We start from the raw sequence: 19191 nt of genomic DNA, 5'->3' as shown, positions 1-19191 counted from the left end.
CTCTCCAGCCACCCCTATCAAATCTGTCTCACTCCAATTTGCCCCACTCTAATAAAAAACAATCTGCACCACTCCAAAACAATCTGTCCTACTCCGATCCAAAACAATCTGACCCACTCCAATCTGCCCGACTCCACTTCAAAACAATCTCCCCTACTCCAATTCAAAACAATCTACCCCACTGCAATCTTCTGCAGTCCAATCCAAAACAAACTACCACACTGCAATCCAAAACAATCTGCCATACTGCAATCGAAAACAATCTGTCCCACCCCAGGCAGTGGTGGCTGGTGCACTTTGAAAGGAGGGGGTGGGAGGGAACAATAGTTCATCTGAAGCTAAGTGAAGAAATTGGAATAAAATAGTGCATTTTAACCCCTTCGCTGCCAGGCCTTTTCCCCCTCAGGTGCCAGGCATTTTTTTGGCTATTTGGGGCAGGACGCGCTTAGGCCATCATACATTTTTGTCCACATAAGCTACCCACGCCAAATTTGTGTCCTTTTTTTGCAACATCCTAGGGATTCTAGAGGTACCCAGACTTTGTGGGTTCCCCTGAAGGAGACCAAGAAATTAGCCAAAATACAGTAAAAATGTATTTTAAAAAAAATAAATGGAAAAAAGGGCTGGAGAAGAAGGCTTGTGGTTTTTGTCCCTGAAATTGGCATCCACAAAGGGTTTGCAGTGCTAAAATCACCAGCTTCCCAGCTTTCAGGGACTGGCAGACTTGAATCAGAAAACCCAATTTTTCAACTCAATTTTGGCATTTTACTGGGACATACCCCATTTTTACGATTTTGTGTGCTTTTAGCCTCCTTCCAGTCAGTGACAGAAATGGGTGTGAAACCAATGCTGGATCCCAGTAACCTAAACATTTGTGAAAAGAAGACAACATTCTGAATTCAGCAATGGGTAACTTGTGTAGATCTTACAAGGGTTTCCTACAGAAAATAACAACTGAACTAAAAAAAAATATTGAAATTGAGGTGAAAAAAACAGCCATTTTTCTCTACGTTTTACTCTGTAACTTTTTTCTGCAATGTCAGAATTTTGAAAGCAATATACCGTTACGTCTGCTGGACTCTTCTGGTTGCGGGGATATATTGGGCTTGTAGGTTCATCAAGAACCCTAGGTATCCAGAGAAAATAAATGAGCTGCACCTTGCAGTGGGTTTTCTTTCTATACCGGGTATACAGCAATTAATTTGCCAAAGTATAAAGAGTGAAAAATAGGTATCAAGAAAACCTTTCTATTTCCAAAATGGGCACAAGATAAGGTGTTGAGGAGCAGTGGTTATTTGCACATCTCTGAATTCTGGGGTGCCCACACTAGCATGCGAATTAAAGGGCATTTCTCATGTAGACGTCTTTTTTACACACTGTCTTATATTTGGAAGGAAAAAATGTAGATAAAGACAAGGGGCAGTAACACTTGTTTTGCTATTCTATGTTTCCTCAAGTCTCCCGATAAAAATGGTACCGCACTTGTGTGGGTAGGCCTAGCGCCCGCGACAGGAAGGGCCCCAAAACACAACGTGGACACATACAATTTTCCCAAGGAAAACCAAAACCTAGGTAAAAGACATTGTCATTTGCAACGCCAATAGCTCTAACTCTCCCAAATGTGAGACCTTTCGCATTGCAAATGCTTGTTTTTTTGTGCAGACAAGTATTCGTGGAGCCTGCTTTGGTTCTTAAGACCTCAGACCTAAAGCAAAGCTTAGACAGAAACATAGCAATGTGCCCTTTGCACACAGTTATAGATCCTACTTAATGGAGTTATATATAGGTGTGCACGGCCATTGTGCACAATTCTGTTGTGATATAAAGTTTCGGTATGGGTTAATGAGAGCTCGTAGTTATGGCCGAGTGGCTAAGGTGATGAGCTTGAAATTCATTGGGGGTTCCTTGCGCAGGTTCGAATCCTGCCGAGTACGTCACTTGTTTATTTTAAACCTGATATTTAAAATAACTGTGAAGAACACATTTACCAACTTTATTTGGGAAGATAGATAATTTGCTTTAAATCTTTATTTAACAGAGGTTCGATTTTATTTTGCAGACAGAAGAGCGGGGTGACCGCGTGGGGAGAACAAATTATTTGTTAAACCTTCCATTTGAAGGTGATCTAAGCAGAATGAAGGAAAACAACAGCAGCGCCCATCAGCCGATTTCTTGGGAGTCCACGGTTTAGGAGTTTACTTAGAAGGAGACTGTAAAAGAGTTTTAAAATTAGGGACCTATTGGTAGAGTCACTGTGCATGCAAATTGAAGGGGCAGGAGGGAGATGCGTCATTAAGATCTGTTAAAATCCATCTCTGGCAGCGGTGGGATTCGAACCCACGCCTCCAAAAAGACTGGAGCCTAAATCCAGCGCCTTAGACCGCTCGGCCACGCTACCTTCAGTTTTCTGTGTGTCTGTGCACTTCATGAGCACCGAAACCCCCTGCGTCTTGGCACTCAGTGTGGAAAGTCGAGTCGATAAACCGTTTAAAGGACATGATTACAATGTCGGGAGGGTGATGTGGTAATTGTAGGTTATCTCTCTTACTCAGTCACTGCACAAGTCTTCTCCCACCTGCTCGGACCTAGTGCAATCACCTTAAAAGACAACACTCTCCGAGCAATGACGTCACAACCAAGGTATAAGCACCTGCTCTACATAGGCAATGTGACTCCATCATTTTCTAATGAAACAAGTGTTCATACTGGTGGGCTCATTTCTTAGGGTGGGATCTAATGAATGAGCAGTTCATTCAAAAATAACCGAGGAGTTGCACGTATTCATGACATCAGCCCTATTGCCGCACCCAGTCTCCCCAACATACTGTTTAGCTTTCCAGTGACGTCATGTCTTGTGTGGCCTATTCACATTCCGCTGCTAATATTTTTTAGCCAACAGAATTCCACACTTCCCGGTCTTTGAGCTCACATTGAAAAGGCACAAGTCCCAAAATGCAACCGGGTGCTGTTTAAAACTCCAGCACTGGTGGGCGGTGCCCCAGGTGACATGGGGCCCACCTGGATGCTCTGACTGCCTTTCACGTGACAGTCACAGACACACACAGGACAGAGGTTCAAAAGCTATTCTGAAAGAAGTAAGGACAACAGGCCCACGTGAAACTAAACTTTTTAAATAGATGATTTTTGTTTCTATTGACCGGGTTCTCACTCGTTCTGCCCGCCAAGTCAAATGTAAATGAGCCTCGCAATAAAAATGCACAGAGGATGGTCAAATTCACTTCACTCTGCGCTCGTTGATGCTGAGAGCATGGTTGTCAGCCCGCACGCTTGTTATTTTGATGTGGAATTACTTGATTGCTTTGTGATAATTTTCATTACTCCGAATTGCAAGCTCCCCTACCCCAGTAATAACGTTTGAGGTATTGCCTCCCTACCACACCAACAAGGCCACCCTCTGACCAAGTCCTTTGCCTCTCTTCAGAACTACCATAAGGCCCTCCATGCACTAGGAACTTTTTGCTTGACGACCATGAAGGCGTCCTTGGAATGTTGATATTTAGAAGTAACAATGTTTGTTTATTTTAACTAACTGACCTTTTTAGGGTCTCGCTTGATAGACTCTGTAGTATTCAGTAAAGGGCTTGGAGCCCGCATGTCTCTCACCATTTTTTTATTTATGTGGCACTCTTCTTTACAGTTTCCTAATTCATCAAGGCATGTCTTGCATAATTTCCGTTCCTCTCTGTAGAGCAGCGACCAAGCGTTGATTGATTCAGCTTAATCAGTGCCTGACCGCTGCTCCCCACCTGATCAAGGTACTATTTTTTCCTTTTACCTTCTAGTGCCCTGCAAACAGAAGGCTTGTGACTGGCAAAAACATGACCAGCAGGTCAACCAAAACTGATAAGTTTTAAATTTAAATCGAACTTTCTTTTATTTTGCCAAATCGTCTTTTCCCACGTTCCACGCATGTTTTCTTTTGTTTTTGTTCGTGGGCGCTCTTCTCAAAAGATGACGATTAGCTTGTTTAAAATATTGCAAAACAACAGTGTTTCTTTATTATGTGTAAATTCTGAAATTATGCTTTGACACATAATCCTGCGGTACACTTCAATCCACCCCACTCCAATCTGCCCCACTACAATCCACCCCCATCCAGACCACTTCACCCACACTAATCCACCTCACTCCAGTCCAAATCACTCACCCGAATCCAATCCACTCTAACTCATCCCACTCCAACCCTCTCCAGCCACCCCTATCAAATCTGTCTCACTCCAATTTGCCCCACTCTAATAAAAAACAATCTGCACCACTCCAAAACAATCTGTCCTACTCCGATCCAAAACAATCTGACCCACTCCAATCTGCCCGACTCCACTTCAAAACAATCTCCCCTACTCCAATTCAAAACAATCTACCCCACTGCAATCTTCTGCACTCCAATCCAAAACAAACTACCACACTGCAATCCAAAACAATCTGCCTTACTGCAATCGAAAACAATCTGTCACACCCCAGGCAGTGGTGGCTGGTGCACTTTGAAAGGAGGGGGTGGGAGGGAACAATAGTTCATCTGAAGCTAAGTGAAGAAATTGGAATAAAATAGTGCATTTTAACCCCTTCACTGCCAGGCCTTTTCCCCCTCAGGTGCCAGGCATTTTTTTGGCTATTTGGGGCAGGACGCGCTTAGGCCATCATACATTTTTGTCCACATAAGCTACCCACGCCAAATTTGTGTCCTTTTTTTGCAACATCCTAGGGATTCTAGAGGTACCCAGACTTTGTGGGTTCCCCTGAAGGAGACCAAGAAATTAGCCAAAATACAGTAAAAATGTATTTTTAAAAAAATAAATGGAAAAAAGGGCTGGAGAAGAAGGCTTGTGGTTTTTGTCCCTGAAATTGGCATCCACAAAGGGTTTGCAGTGCTAAAATCACCAGCATCCCAGCTTTCAGGGACAGGCAGACTTGAATCAGAAAACCCAATTTTTCAACTCAATTTTGGCATTTTACTGGGACATACCCCATTTTTACGATTTTGTGTGCTTTTAGCCTCCTTCCAGTCAGTGACAGAAATGGGTGTGAAACCAATGCTGGATCCCAGTAACCTAAACATTTGTGAAAAGAAGACAACATTCTGAATTCAGCAATGGGTAACTTGTGTAGATCTTACAAGGGTTTCCTACAGAAAATAACAACTGAACTAAAAACAAATATTGAAATTGAGGTGAAAAAAACAGCCATTTTTCTCTACGTTTTACTCTGTAACTTTTTTCTGCAATGTCAGAATTTTGAAAGCAATATACCGTTACGTCTGCTGGACTCTTCTGGTTGCGGGGATATATTGGGCTTGTAGGTTCATCAAGAACCCTAGGTATCCAGAGAAAATAAATGAGCTGCACCTTGCAGTGGGTTTTCTTTCTATACCGGGTATACAGCAATTAATTTGCCGAAGTATAAAGAGTGAAAAATAGGTATCAAGAAAACCTTTCTATTTCCAAAATGGGCACAAGATAAGGTGTTGAGGAGCAGTGGTTATTTGCACATCTCTGAATTCTGGGGTGCCCACACTAGCATGCGAATTAAAGGGCATTTCTCATATAGACGTCTTTTTTACACACTGTCTTATATTTGGAAGGAAAAAATGTAGATAAAGACAAGGGGCAGTAACACTTGTTTTGCTATTCTATGTTTCCTCAAGTCTCCCGATAAAAATGGTACCGCACTTGTGTGGGTAGGCCTAGCGCCCGCGACAGGAAGTGCCCCAAAACACAACGTGGACACATACAATTTTCCCAAGGAAAACCAAAACCTAGGTAAAAGACATTGTCATTTGCAACGCCAATAGCTCTAACTCTCCCAAATGTGAGACCTTTCGCATTGCAAATGCTTGTTTTTTTGTGCAGACAAGTATTCGTGGAGCCTGCTTTGGTTCTTAAGACCTCAGACCTAAAGCAAAGCTTAGACAGAAACATAGCAATGTGCCGTTTGCACACAGTTAGAGATACAACTAAATGGAGTTATATATAGGTGTGCACGGCCATTGTGCACACTTCTGTTGTGATATAAAGTTTCGGTATGGGTTAACGAGAGCTCGTAGTTATGGCCGAGTGGCTAAGGTGATGAGCTTGAAATTCATTGGGGGTTCCTTGCGCAGGTTCGAATCCTGCCGAGTGCGTCACTTGTTTATTTTAAACCTGATATTTAAAATAACTGTGAAGAACACATTTACCAACTTTATTTGGGAAGATAGATAATTTGCTTTAAATCTTTATTTAACAGAGGTTCGATTTTATTTTGCATAGAGAAGAGCGGGGTGACCGCGTGGGGAGAACAAATTATTTGTTAAACCTTCCATTTGAAGGTGATCTAAGCAGAATAAAGGAAAACAACAGCAGCGCCCATCAGCCGATTTCTTGGTAGTCCACGGTTTAGGAGTTTACTTAGAAGGAGACTGTAAAAGAGTTTTAAAATTAGGGACCTATTGGTAGAGTCACTGTGCATGCAAATTGAAGGGGCAGGAGGGAGATGCGTCATTAAGATCTGTTAAAATCCATCTCTGGCAGCGGTGGGATTCGAACCCACGCCTCCAAAGAGACTGGAGCCTAAATCCAGCGCCTTAGACCGCTCGGCCACGCTACCTGTTGCTCTCAGTCTGTCTGTGCACTTCATGAGCACCGAAACCCTGAGTCTCCTCACTTAGTGTGGAAAGTCGAGTTGATAAACCATTTCATGGACATGATTACAATGTCGGGAGGGTGATGTGGTAATTGAAGGTTATCTCTCTTACTCAGTCACTGCACAAGTCTTCTCCCACCTGCTCGGACCTAGTGCAATCACCTTAAAAGACAACACTCTCCGAGCAATGACTTCCAACCAAGGTATAAGCACCTGCTCTACATAGGCAATGTGACTCCATCATTTTCTAATGAAACAAGTGTTCATAATGGTGGGGTCATTTCTTAGGGTGGGATCTAATGAATGAGCAGTTCATTCAAAAATAACTGAGGAGTTGCACGTATTCATGACATCAGCCCTATTGCCGCACCCAGTCTCCCCAACATACTGTTTAGCTTTCCAGTGACGTCATGTCTTGTGTGGCCTATTCACATTCCGCTGTTAATATTTTTTAGCCAACAGAATTCCACACTTCCCGGTCTTTGAGCTCACATTGAAAAGGCACAAGTCCCAAAATGCAACCGGGTGCTGTTTAAAACTCCAGCACTGGTGGGCGGTGCCCCAGGTGACATGCGGCCCACCTGGATGCTCTGACTGCCTTTCACGTGACAGTCACAGACACACACAGGACAGAGGTTCAAAAGCTATTCTGAAAGAAGTAAGCACAACAGGCCCACGTGAAACTAAACTTTTTAAATAGATGATTTTTGTTTCTATTGACCGGGTTCTCACTCGTTCTGCGCGCCAAGTCAAATGTAAATGAGCCTCGCAATAAAAATGCACAGAGGATGGTCAAATTCACTTCACTCTGCGCTCGTTGATGCTGAGAGCATGGTTGTCAGCCCGCACGCTTGTTATTTTGATGTGGAATTACTTGATTGCTTTGTGATAATTTTCATTACTCCGAATTGCAAGCTCCCCTACCCCAGTAATAACGTTTGAGGTATTGCCTCCCTACCACACCAACAAGGCCACCCTCTGACCAAGTCCTTTGCCTCTCTTCAGAACTACCATAAGGCCCTCCATGCACTAGGAACTTTTTGCTTGACGACCATGTAGGCGTCCTTGGAATATTGATATTTAGAAGTAACAATGTTTGTTTATTTTAACTAACTGACCTTTTTAGGGTCTCGCTTGATAGACTCTGTAGTATTCAGTAAAGGGCTTGGAGCCCGCATGTCTCTCACCATTTTTTTATTTATGTGGCACTCTTCTTTACAGTTTCTTAATTCATCAAGGCATGTCTTGCATCATTTCCGTTCCTCTCTGTAGAGCAGCGACCAAGCGTTGATTGATTCAGTTTAATCAGTGCCTGACCGCTGCTCCCCACCTGATCAAGGTACTATTTTTTCCTTTTACCTTCTAGTGCCCTGCAAACAGAAGGCTTGTGACTGGCAAAAACATGACCAGCAGGTCAACCAAAACTGTTAAGTTTTAAATTTAAATCGAACTTTCTTTTATTTTGCCAAATCGTCTTTTCCCACGTTCCACGCATGTTTTCTTTTGTTTTTGTTCGTGGGCGCTCTTCTCAAAAGATGACGATTAGCTTGTTTAAAATATTGCAAAACAACAGTGTTTCTTTATTATGAGTAAATTCTGAAATTATGCTTTGACACATAATCCTGCGGTACACTTCAATCCACCCCACTCCAATCTGCCCCACTACAATCCACCCCCATCCAGACCACTTCACCCACACTAATCCACCTCACTCCAGTCCAAATCACTCACCCGAATCCAATCCACTCTAACTCATCCCACTCCAACCCTCTCCAGCCACCCCTATCAAATCTGTCTCACTCCAATTTGCCCCACTCTAATAAAAAACAATCTGCACCACTCCAAAACAATCTGTCCTACTCCGATCCAAAACAATCTGACCCACTCCAATCTGCCCGACTCCACTTCAAAACAATCTCCCCTACTCCAATTCAAAACAATCTACTCCACTGCAATCTTCTGCACTCCAATCCAAAACAAACTACCACACTGCAATCCAAAACAATCTGCCATACTGCAATCGAAAACAATCTGTCCCACCCCAGGCAGTGGTGGCTGGTGCACTTTGAAAGGAGGGGGTGGGAGGGAACAATAGTTCATCTGAAGCTAAGTGAAGAAATTGGAATAAAATAGTGCATTTTAACCCCTTCGCTGCCAGGCCTTTTCCCCCTCAGGTGCCAGGCATTTTTTTGGCTATTTGGGGCAGGACGCGCTTAGGCCATCATACATTTTTGTCCACATAAGCTACCCACGCCAAATTTGTGTCCTTTTTTTGCAACATCCTAGGGATTCTAGAGGTACCCAGACTTTGTGGGTTCCCCTGAAGGAGACCAAGAAATTAGCCAAAATACAGTAAAAATGTATTTTTAAAAAAATAAATGGAAAAAAGGGCTGGAGAAGAAGGCTTGTGGTTTTTGTCCCTGAAATTGGCATCCACAAAGGGTTTGCAGTGCTAAAATCACCAGCTTCCCAGCTTTCAGGGACAGGCAGACTTGAATCAGAAAACCCAATTTTTCAACTCAATTTTGGCATTTTACTGGGACATACCCCATTTTTACGATTTTGTGTGCTTTTAGCCTCCTTCCAGTCAGTGACAGAAATGGGTGTGAAACCAATGCTGGATCCCAGTAACCTAAACATTTGTGAAAAGAAGACAACATTCTGAATTCAGCAATGGGTAACTTGTGTAGATCTTACAAGGGTTTCCTACAGAAAATAACAACTGAACTAAAAACAAATATTGAAATTGAGGTGAAAAAAACAGCCATTTTTTCTCTACGTTTTACTCTGTAACTTTTTTCTGCAATGTCAGAATTTTGAAAGCAATATACCGTTACGTCTGCTGGACTCTTCTGGTTGCGGGGATATATTGGGCTTGTAGGTTCATCAAGAACCCTAGGTATCCAGAGAAAATAAATGAGCTGCACCTTGCAGTGGGTTTTCTTTCTATACCGGGTATACAGCAATTAATTTGCCGAAGTATAAAGAGTGAAAAATAGGTATCAAGAAAACCTTTCTATTTCCAAAATGGGCACAAGATAAGGTGTTGAGGAGCAGTGGTTATTTGCACATCTCTGAATTCTGGGGTGCCCACACTAGCATGCGAATTAAAGGGCATTTCTCATATAGACGTCTTTTTTACACACTGTCTTATATTTGGAAGGAAAAAATGTAGATAAAGACAAGGGGCAGTAACACTTGTTTTGCTATTCTATGTTTCCTCAAGTCTCCCGATAAAAATGGTACCGCACTTGTGTGGGTAGGCCTAGCGCCCGCGACAGGAAGTGCCCCAAAACACAACGTGGACACATACAATTTTCCCAAGGAAAACCAAAACCTAGGTAAAAGACATTGTCATTTGCAACGCCAATAGCTCTAACTCTCCCAAATGTGAGACCTTTCGCATTGCAAATGCTTGTTTTTTTGTGCAGACAAGTATTCGTGGAGCCTGCTTTGGTTCTTAAGACCTCAGACCTAAAGCAAAGCTTAGACAGAAACATAGCAATGTGCCCTTTGCACACAGTTAGAGATACAACTAAATGGAGTTATATATAGGTGTGCACGGCCATTGTGCACACTTCTGTTGTGATATAAAGTTTCGGTATGGGTTAACGAGAGCTTGTAGTTATGGCCGAGTGGCTAAGGTGATGAGCTTGAAATTCATTGGGGGTTCCTTGCGCAGGTTCGAATCCTGCCGAGTGCGTCACTTGTTTATTTTAAACCTGATATTTAAAATAACTGTGAAGAACACATTTACCAACTTTATTTGGGAAGATAGATAATTTGCTTTAAATCTTTATTTAACAGAGGTTCGATTTTATTTTGCATAGAGAAGAGCGGGGTGACCGCGTGGGGAGAACAAATTATTTGTTAAACCTTCCATTTGAAGGTGATCTAAGCAGAATAAAGGAAAACAACATCAGCGCCCATCAGCCGATTTCTTGGGAGTCCACGGTTTAGGAGTTTACTTAGAAGGAGACTGTAAAAGAGTTTTAAAATTAGGGACCTATTGGTAGAGTCACTGTGCATGCAAATTGAAGGGGCAGGAGGGAGATGCGTCATTAAGATCTGTTAAAATCCATCTCTGGCAGCGGTGGGATTCGAACCCACGCCTCCAAAGAGACTGGAGCCTAAATCCAGCGCCTTAGACCGCTCGGCCACGCTACCTTCAGTTTTCTGTGTGTCTGTGCACTTCATGAGCACCGAAACCCTGAGTCTCCTCACTTAGTGTGGAAAGTCGAGTTGATAAACCATTTCATGGACAAGATTACAATGTCGGGAGGGTGATGTGGTAATTGAAGGTTATCTCTCTTACTCAGTCACTGCACAAGTCTTCTCCCACCTGCTCGGACCTAGTGCAATCACCTTAAAAGACAACACTCTCCGAGCAATGACTTCCAACCATAGGCAATGTGACTCCATCATTTTCTAATGAAACAAGTGTTCATACTGGTGGGCTCATTTCTTAGGGTGGGATCTAATGAATGAGCAGTTCATTCAAAAATAACCGAGGAGTTGCACGTATTCATGACATCAGCCCTATTGCCGCACCCAGTCTCCCCAACATACTGTTTAGCTTTCCAGTGACGTCATGTCTTGTGTGGCCTATTCACATTCCGCTGTTAATATTTTTTAGCCAACAGAATTCCACACTTCCCGGTCTTTGAGCTCACATTGAAAAGGCACAAGTCCCAAAATGCAACCGGGTGCTGTTTAAAACTCCAGCACTGGTGGGCGGTGCCCCAGGTGACATGGGGCCCACCTGGATGCTCTGACTGCCTTTCACGTGACAGTCACAGACACACACAGGACAGAGGTTCAAAAGCTATTCTGAAAGAAGTAAGCACAACTGGCCCACGTGAAACTAAACTTTTTAAATAGATGATTTTTCTTTTTATTGACCGGTTTCTCACTCGTTCTGCGCGCCAAGTCAAATGTAAATGAGCCTCGCAGTAAAAATGCACAGAGGATGGTAAAATTCACTTCACTCTGCGCTCGTTGATGCTGAGAGCATGGTTGTCAGCCCGCACGCTTGTTATTTTGATGTGGAATTACTTGATTGCTTTGTGATAATTTTCATTACTCTGAATTGCAAGCTCCCCTACCCCAGTAATAACGTTTGAGGTATTGCCTCCCTACCACACCAACAAGGCCACCCTCTGACCAAGTCCTTTGCCTCTCTTCAGAACTACCATAAGCCCCTCCATGCACTGGGAACTTTTTGCTTGACGACCATCTAGGCGTCCTTGGAATATTGATATTTAGAAGTAACAATGTTTGTTTATTTTAACTAACTTAACTTTTTAGGGTCTCGCTTGATAGACTCTGTAGTATTCAGTAAAGGGCTTGGAGCCCGCATGTCTCTCACCATTTTTTTATTTATGTGGCACTCTTCTTTACAGTTTCCTAATTCATCAAGGCATGTCTTGCATAATTTCCGTTCCTCTCTGTAGAGCAGCGACCAAGCGTTGATTGATTCAGCTTAATCAGTGCCTGACCGCTGCTCCCCACCTGATCAAGGTACTATTTTTTCCTTTTACCTTCTAGTGCCCTGCAAACAGAAGGCTTGTGACTGGCAAAAACATGACCAGCAGGTCAACCAAAACTGTTAAGTTTTAAATTTAAATCTAACTTTCTTTTATTTTGCCAAATCATCTTTTCCCACGTTCCACGCATGTTTTCTTTTGTTTTTGTTCGTGGGCGCTCTTCTCAAAAGATGACGATTAGCTTGTTTAAAATATTGCAAAACAACAGTGTTTCTTTATTATGTGTAAATTCTGAAATTATGCTTTGACATATAATCCTGCGGTACACTTCAATCCACCCCACTCCAATCTGCCCCACTACAATCCACCCCCATCCAGACCACTTCACCCACACTAATCCACCTCACTCCAGTCCAAATCACTCACCCGAATCCAATCCACTCTAACTCATCCCACTCCAACCCTCTCCAGCCACCCCTATCAAATCTGTCTCACTCCAATTTGCCCCACTCTAATAAAAAACAATCTGCACCACTCCAAAACAATCTGTCCTACTCCGATCCAAAACAATCTGACCCACTCCAATCTGCCCGACTCCACTTCAAAACAATCTCCCCTACTCCAATTCAAAACAATCTACCCCACTGCAATCTTCTGCAGTCCAATCCAAAACAAACTACCACACTGCAATCCAAAACAATCTGCCATACTGCAATCGAAAACAATCTGTCCCACCCCAGGCAGTGGTGGCTGGTGCACTTTGAAAGGAGGGGGTGGGAGGGAACAATAGTTCATCTGAAGCTAAGTGAAGAAATTGGAATAAAATAGTGCATTTTAACCCCTTCGCTGCCAGGCCTTTTCCCCCTCAGGTGCCAGGCATTTTTTTGGCTATTTGGGGCAGGACGCGCTTAGGCCATCATACATTTTTGTCCACATAAGCTACCCACGCCAAATTTGTGTCCTTTTTTTGCAACATCCTAGGGATTCTAGAGGTACCCAGACTTTGTGGGTTCCCCTGAAGGAGACCAAGAAATTAGCCAAAATACAGTAAAAATGTATTTTAAAAAAAATAAATGGAAAAAAGGGCTGGAGAAGAAGGCTTGTGGTTTTTGTCCCTGAAATTGGCATCCACAAAGGGTTTGCAGTGCTAAAATCACCAGCTTCCCAGCTTTCAGGGACTGGCAGACTTGAATCAGAAAACCCAATTTTTCAACTCAATTTTGGCATTTTACTGGGACATACCCCATTTTTACGATTTTGTGTGCTTTTAGCCTCCTTCCAGTCAGTGACAGAAATGGGTGTGAAACCAATGCTGGATCCCAGTAACCTAAACATTTGTGAAAAGAAGACAACATTCTGAATTCAGCAATGGGTAACTTGTGTAGATCTTACAAGGGTTTCCTACAGAAAATAACAACTGAACTAAAAAAAAATATTGAAATTGAGGTGAAAAAAACAGCCATTTTTCTCTACGTTTTACTCTGTAACTTTTTTCTGCAATGTCAGAATTTTGAAAGCAATATACCGTTACGTCTGCTGGACTCTTCTGGTTGCGGGGATATATTGGGCTTGTAGGTTCATCAAGAACCCTAGGTATCCAGAGAAAATAAATGAGCTGCACCTTGCAGTGGGTTTTCTTTCTATACCGGGTATACAGCAATTAATTTGCCAAAGTATAAAGAGTGAAAAATAGGTATCAAGAAAACCTTTCTATTTCCAAAATGGGCACAAGATAAGGTGTTGAGGAGCAGTGGTTATTTGCACATCTCTGAATTCTGGGGTGCCCACACTAGCATGCGAATTAAAGGGCATTTCTCATGTAGACGTCTTTTTTACACACTGTCTTATATTTGGAAGGAAAAAATGTAGATAAAGACAAGGGGCAGTAACACTTGTTTTGCTATTCTATGTTTCCTCAAGTCTCCCGATAAAAATGGTACCGCACTTGTGTGGGTAGGCCTAGCGCCCGCGACAGGAAGGGCCCCAAAACACAACGTGGACACATACAATTTTCCCAAGGAAAACCAAAACCTAGGTAAAAGACATTGTCATTTGCAACGCCAATAGCTCTAACTCTCCCAAATGTGAGACCTTTCGCATTGCAAATGCTTGTTTTTTTGTGCAGACAAGTATTCGTGGAGCCTGCTTTGGTTCTTAAGACCTCAGACCTAAAGCAAAGCTTAGACAGAAACATAGCAATGTGCCCTTTGCACACAGTTATAGATCCTACTTAATGGAGTTATATATAGGTGTGCACGGCCATTGTGCACAATTCTGTTGTGATATAAAGTTTCGGTATGGGTTAATGAGAGCTCGTAGTTATGGCCGAGTGGCTAAGGTGATGAGCTTGAAATTCATTGGGGGTTCCTTGCGCAGGTTCGAATCCTGCCGAGTACGTCACTTGTTTATTTTAAACCTGATATTTAAAATAACTGTGAAGAACACATTTACCAACTTTATTTGGGAAGATAGATAATTTGCTTTAAATCTTTATTTAACAGAGGTTCGATTTTATTTTGCAGAGAGAAGAGCGGGGTGACCGCGTGGGGAGAACAAATTATTTGTTAAACCTTCCATTTGAAGGTGATCTAAGCAGAATGAAGGAAAACAACAGCAGCGCCCATCAGCCGATTTCTTGGGAGTCCACGGTTTAGGAGTTTACTTAGAAGGAGACTGTAAAAGAGTTTTAAAATTAGGGACCTATTGGTAGAGTCACTGTGCATGCAAATTGAAGGGGCAGGAGGGAGATGCGTCATTAAGATCTGTTAAAATCCATCTCTGGCAGCGGTGGGATTCGAACCCACGCCTCCAAAAAGACTGGAGCCTAAATCCAGCGCCTTAGACCGCTCGGCCACGCTACCTTCAGTTTTCTGTGTGTCTGTGCACTTCATGAGCACCGAAACCCCCTGCGTCTTGGCACTCAGTGTGGAAAGTCGAGTCGATAAACCGTTTAAAGGACATGATTACAATGTCGGGAGGGTGATGTGGTAATTGAAGGTTATCTCTCTTACTCAGTCACTGCACAAGTCTTCTCCCACCTGCTCGGACCTAGTGCAATCACCTTAAAAGACAACACTCTCCGAGCAATGACTTCCAACCAAGGTATAAGCACCTGCTCTACATAGGCAATGTGACTCCATCATTTTCTAATGAAACAAGTGTTCATAATGGTGGGGTCATTTCTTAGGGTGGGATCTAATGAATGAGCAGTTCATTCAAAAATAACTGAGGAGTTGCACGTATTCATGACATCAGCCCTATTGCCGCACCCAGTCTCCCCAACATACTGTTTAGCTTTCCAGTGACGTCATGTCTTGTGTGGCCTATTCACATTCCGCTGTTAATATTTTTTAGCCAACAGAATTCCACACTTCCCGGTCTTTGAGCTCACATTGAAAAGGCACAAGTCCCAAAATGCAACCGGGTGCTGTTTAAAACTCCAGCACTGGTGGGCGGTGCCCCAGGTGACATGGGGCCCACCTGGATGCTCTGACTGCCTTTCACGTGACAGTCACAGACACACACAGGACAGAGGTTCAAAAGCTATTCTGAAAGAAGTAAGCACAACAGGCCCACGTGAAACTAAACTTTTTAAATAGATGATTTTTGTTTCTATTGACCGGGTTCTCACTCGTTCTGCGCGCCAAGTCAAATGTAAATGAGCCTCGCAATAAAAATGCACAGAGGATGGTCAAATTCACTTCACTCTGCGCTCGTTGATGCTGAGAGCATGGTTGTCAGCCCGCACGCTTGTTATTTTGATGTGGAATTACTTGATTGCTTTGTGATAATTTTCATTACTCCGAATTGCAAGCTCCCCTACCCCAGTAATAACGTTTGAGGTATTGCCTCCCTACCACACCAACAAGGCCACCCTCTGACCAAGTCCTTTGCCTCTCTTCAGAACTACCATAAGGCCCTCCATGCACTAGGAACTTTTTGCTTGACGACCATGTAGGCGTCCTTGGAATATTGATATTTAGAAGTAACAATGTTTGTTTATTTTAACTAACTGACCTTTTTAGGGTCTCGCTTGATAGACTCTGTAGTATTCAGTAAAGGGCTTGGAGCCCGCATGTCTCTCACCATTTTTTTATTTATGTGGCACTCTTCTTTACAGTTTCTTAATTCATCAAGGCATGTCTTGCATCATTTCCGTTCCTCTCTGTAGAGCAGCGACCAAGCGTTGATTGATTCAGTTTAATCAGTGCCTGACCGCTGCTCCCCACCTGATCAAGGTACTATTTTTTCCTTTTACCTTCTAGTGCCCTGCAAACAGAAGGCTTGTGACTGGCAAAAACATGACCAGCAGGTCAACCAAAACTGTTAAGTTTTAAATTTAAATCGAACTTTCTTTTATTTTGCCAAATCGTCTTTTCCCACGTTCCACGCATGTTTTCTTTTGTTTTTGTTCGTGGGCGCTCTTCTCAAAAGATGACGATTAGCTTGTTTAAAATATTGCAAAACAACAGTGTTTCTTTATTATGTGTAAATTCTGAAATTATGCTTTGACACATAATCCTGCGGTACACTTCAATCCACCCCACTCCAATCTGCCCCACTACAATCCACCCCCATCCAGACCACTTCACCCACACTAATCCACCTCACTCCAGTCGAAATCACTCACCCGAATCCAATCCACTCTAACTCATCCCACTCCAACCCTCTCCAGCCACCCCTATCAAATCTGTCTCACTCCAATTTGCCCCCCTCTAATAAAAAACAATCTGCACCACTCCAAAACAATCTGTCCTACTCCGATCCAAAACAATCTGACCCACTCCAATCTGCCCGACTCCACTTCAAAACAATCTCCCCTACTCCAATTCAAAACAATCTACTCCACTGCAATCTTCTGCACTCCAATCCAAAACAAACTACCACACTGCAATCCAAAACAATCTGCCATACTTCAATCGAAAACAATCTGTCCCACCCCAGGCAGTGGTGGCTGGTGCACTTTGAAAGGAGGGGGTGGGAGGGAACAATAGTTCATCTGAAGCTAAGTGAAGAAATTGGAATAAAATAGTGCATTTTAACCCCTTCGCTGCCAGGCCTTTTCCCCCTCAGGTGCCAGGCATTTTTTTGGCTATTTGGGGCAGGACGCGCTTAGGCCATCATACATTTTTGTCCACATAAGCTACCCACGCCAAATTTGTGTCCTTTTTTTGCAACATCCTAGGGATTCTAGAGGTACTCAGACTTTGTGGGTTCCCCTGAAGGAGACCAAGAAATTAGCCAAAATACAGTAAAAATGTATTTTTAAAAAAATAAATGGAAAAAAGGGCTGGAGAAGAAGGCTTGTGGTTTTTGTCCCTGAAATTGGCATCCACAAAGGGTTTGCAGTGCTAAAATCACCAGCTTCCCAGCTTTCAGGGACAGGCAGACTTGAATCAGAAAACCCAATTTTTCAACTCAATTTTGGCATTTTACTGGGACATACCCCATTTTTACGATTTTGTGTGCTTTTAGCCTCCTTCCAGTCAGTGACAGAAATGGGTGTGAAACCAATGCTGGATCCCAGTAACCTAAACATTTGTGAAAAGAAGACAACATTCTGAATTCAGCAATGGGTAACTTGTGTAGATCTTACAAGGGTTTCCTACAGAAAATAACAACTGAACTAAAAACAAATATTGAAATTGAGGTGAAAAAAACAGCCATTTTTCTCTACGTTTTACTCTGTAACTTTTTTCTGCAATGTCAGAATTTTGAAAGCAATATACCGTTACGTCTGCTGGACTCTTCTGGTTGCGGGGATATATTGGGCTTGTAGGTTCATCAAGAACCCTAGGTATCCAGAGAAAATAAATGAGCTGCACCTTGCAGTGGGTTTTCTTTCTATACCGGGTATACAGCAATTAATTTGCCGAAGTATAAAGAGTGAAAAATAGGTATCAAGAAAACCTTTCTATTTCCAAAATGGGCACAAGATAAGGTGTTGAGGAGCAGTGGTTATTTGCACATCTATGAATTCTGGGGTGCCCACACTAGCATGCGAATTAAAGGGCATTTCTCATATAGACGTCTTTTTTACACACTGTCTTATATTTGGAAGGAAAAAATGTAGATAAAGACAAGGGGCAGTAACTCTTGTTTTGCTATTCTATGTTTCCTCAAGTCTCCCGATAAAAATGGTACCGCACTTGTGTGGGTAGGCCTAGCGCCCGCGACAGGAAGTGCCCCAAAACACAACGTGGACACATACAATTTTCCCAAGGAAAACCAAAACCTAGGTAAAAGACATTGTCATTTGCAACGCCAATAGCTCTAACTCTCCCAAATGTGAGACCTTTCGCATTGCAAATGCTTGTTTTTTTGTGCAGACAAGTATTCGTGGAGCCTGCTTTGGTTCTTAAGACCTCAGACCTAAAGCAAAGCTTAGACAGAAACATAGCAATGTGCCCTTTGCACACAGTTAGAGATACAACTAAATGGAGTTATATATAGGTGTGCACGGCCATTGTGCACACTTCTGTTGTGATATAAAGTTTCGGTATGGGTTAACGAGAGCTCGTAGTTATGGCCGAGTGGCTAAGGTGATGAGCTTGAAATTCATTGGGGGTTCCTTGCGCAGGTTCGAATCCTGCCGAGTGCGTCACTTGTTTATTTTAAACCTGATATTTAAAATAACTGTGAAGAACACATTTACCAACTTTATTTGGGAAGATAGATAATTTGCTTTAAATCTTTATTTAACAGAGGTTCGATTTTATTTTGCATAGAGAAGAGCGGGGTGACCGCGTGGGGAGAACAAATTATTTGTTAAACCTTCCATTTGAAGGTGATCTAAGCAGAATGAAGGAAAACAACATCAGCGCCCATCAGCCGATTTCTTGGGAGTCCACGGTTTAGGAGTTTACTTAGAAGGAGACTGTAAAAGAGTTTTAAAATTAGGGACCTATTGGTAGAGTCACTGTACATGCAAATTGAAGGGGCAGGAGGGAGATGCGTCATTAAGATCTGTTAAAATCCATCTCTGGCAGCGGTGGGATTCGAACCCACGCCTCCAAAGAGACTGGAGCCTAAATCCAGCGCCTTAGACCGCTCGGCCACGCTACCT

At 42.8% G+C, this 19191-nt stretch overlaps 5 non-coding genes across 5 annotated transcripts; all 5 read right to left on the bottom strand.

Annotated features, from left to right (window-relative positions):
* Window positions 1-2316: 2316 nt before the first annotated feature.
* Window positions 2317-2398, bottom strand: TRNAL-UAG (transfer RNA leucine (anticodon UAG)). Its single transcript has one exon. It is a non-coding gene; the product is annotated as a tRNA-Leu (tRNA).
* A 4123-nt stretch (window positions 2399-6521) lies between these two features.
* Window positions 6522-6603, bottom strand: TRNAL-UAG (transfer RNA leucine (anticodon UAG)). Its single transcript has one exon. It is a non-coding gene; the product is annotated as a tRNA-Leu (tRNA).
* A 4121-nt stretch (window positions 6604-10724) lies between these two features.
* On the bottom strand, window positions 10725-10806 carry TRNAL-UAG (transfer RNA leucine (anticodon UAG)). Its single transcript has one exon. It is a non-coding gene; the product is annotated as a tRNA-Leu (tRNA).
* Window positions 10807-14904: 4098 nt separating this feature from the next.
* On the bottom strand, window positions 14905-14986 carry TRNAL-UAG (transfer RNA leucine (anticodon UAG)). The gene has a single exon. It is a non-coding gene; the product is annotated as a tRNA-Leu (tRNA).
* Window positions 14987-19108: 4122 nt separating this feature from the next.
* Window positions 19109-19190, bottom strand: TRNAL-UAG (transfer RNA leucine (anticodon UAG)). The gene has a single exon. It is a non-coding gene; the product is annotated as a tRNA-Leu (tRNA).
* Window position 19191: the final 1 nt, after the last annotated feature.

Source organism: Pleurodeles waltl, chromosome 12 (genome assembly GCF_031143425.1).
Source record: "Pleurodeles waltl isolate 20211129_DDA chromosome 12, aPleWal1.hap1.20221129, whole genome shotgun sequence".
In the NCBI taxonomy this organism is placed as follows: domain Eukaryota; kingdom Metazoa; phylum Chordata; class Amphibia; order Caudata; family Salamandridae; genus Pleurodeles; species Pleurodeles waltl.
Note: the sequence above shows the minus strand (reverse complement) of the source record. Positions and strands in the feature narration are given on the sequence as shown.